Source organism: Trichechus manatus, unplaced genomic scaffold (genome assembly GCF_000243295.1).
Source record: "Trichechus manatus latirostris isolate Lorelei unplaced genomic scaffold, TriManLat1.0 scaffold00525, whole genome shotgun sequence".
Taxonomy (NCBI): domain Eukaryota; kingdom Metazoa; phylum Chordata; class Mammalia; order Sirenia; family Trichechidae; genus Trichechus; species Trichechus manatus.
The window spans coordinates 9,174-10,938 of NW_004444461.1; the positions used below are offsets into that span (position 1 = coordinate 9,174).

Here is a 1,765-nt window from a genome sequence, read left to right on the forward strand (position 1 = left end):
TTCAGGAAGCATGTGTATTAGGGTTGTATCCTTTCATCATACCTATTTAATTTGTATGCTGAGCAAATAATCTGAGAAGCTGGACTGTGTGAAGAACGGGCCATCAGGATTGGAAGAAGACTCATTAACAACCTGCATTATGCTGATGACACAATCTTGCTTGCTGACACTGAAGAGGACTTGAAGCACTTACTGATGAAGTTCAAAGACCATACCTTTTAGTATGGATTGCAGCTCAAGATAAAGAAAACTAAAAATCCTCACAACTGGACCAATAAGCAACATCGTGATCAATGGAGAAAAGATTGAACTTGTCAAAGTTTTCATTTTACTTGGATGCACAATGAACACCCAAGCAGCAGTCAAAAAATCAAAAGATACATTGCCTTGGGTAAATTTGCTGCAAAAGACCCCTTTAAATTGTTAAAAACCAAAGATGTCACCTTGAAGACTAAGGTGTGCCTGACCCAAGCCATGGTGTTTTCAATTACTTGTATGCATTCAAAAGCTGGACAATGAAGAAGAAGACCAAAGATGCCTTTGAATTGTTGTGTTGGTGAAGAATGTTGAATATACCATGGGCTGCAGAAAGAACGAACAGATCTGTCTTGGAAGAAGTACAACCAGAATGCTCCTTAGAAGCAAGAATGGCTAGACTACGTCTCACATATTTTGGACATGTTATCAGGAGGATCAGTCCCTGTAGGAGGACACCATGCTTGGTAAAGTAGAGGGTCAGTGAAAAGGAGGTAGATCCTCAGAGATGGATTGACACCGTAGCTGCAACAATGGGCTCAAGCATAACAACATTTGTAGGATAAGGCAGGACAGGGCAGTGTTTCGTTCTGTTGTAGATAAGGTCGCTATGAGTTGGAACTGACTCCATGGCACCTAACAACAACAACATGGAATTTAAGCTACAGTTATTATATATTATCCTACTCTTAGTTAACAGTCAGCTTTACTCAATTTAAGCTGGTATGAAGCTTACTCTGACGCTCTGTCCTTCATAATTCTTTATCAGTACCTCCTACGGTTACCCCTGAGAGTAATTCAGTGGACTGTGCACATAATTAATCACTTTTGTCAGCATTCCTTGGGAAGGCCTCGGGCCGAGGAGCTGGTGGCTCTGTTGACTCCCAGAGTGGAGGCTGGGGCCAATCTCGCCGGCCTCAGAACACGGAGTCCTGCCAGGCGGTGGTTTGTCACGCTTCCTCTCCTGTGGGTAGTGAGCAGCGATTGTGCATCTCCCACTGCTGGAGGCCGCGGGTGTCGGAATCCCATAGCTCCCTCGGGATTGGTGTCAATGCTCAAATGTGTTGAACGTCTTGACTCTCGGCCTAAGTGTCTCTTGTGCTCCCAGTTTCTGGAGCGCGTGGTTGGACAGGCCAGAAAGATGTGAAGGTGTCCCCAGCCTGAGGTTGAAGGGCAATTCCTGTCATCAGAAAGTAAATTTGAAGGGTAAAGTCCCTGTGCCTCTGTGGCGCAATCAGTTAGCGTGTTTGGCTGGTAACCAAAACGTTGGTGGTTTGAGCCCACCCAGGGGCGGTATGCTTTACTTTGAGTTGTTTGTGGCTGCATAAAAGCAGCTTTAGGCTGTTTGTGACTTTTATCCTCAGAGCCCTCTGGACCTCTATCTGCTTTGAATCGGACTCCAGAACACGCTGCGCCAAGATTGAAGTCCCATTAAAGGGATTAAAAGAAGAAATTTTTCGGCCAAAGATCTATTTTCAACCGAGCCTGTGAATGGAGCCTCGGAGTTTAC

At 45.0% G+C, this 1,765-nt stretch overlaps 1 non-coding gene across 1 annotated transcript; it reads left to right on the forward strand.

Moving 5' to 3' along the window:
* Positions 1-1,474: 1,474 nt before the first annotated feature.
* TRNAT-GGU (transfer RNA threonine (anticodon GGU)) lies at positions 1,475-1,548 on the forward strand. Its single transcript has one exon. It is a non-coding gene; the product is annotated as a tRNA-Thr (tRNA).
* The last annotated feature ends 217 nt before the right edge of the window (positions 1,549-1,765 follow it).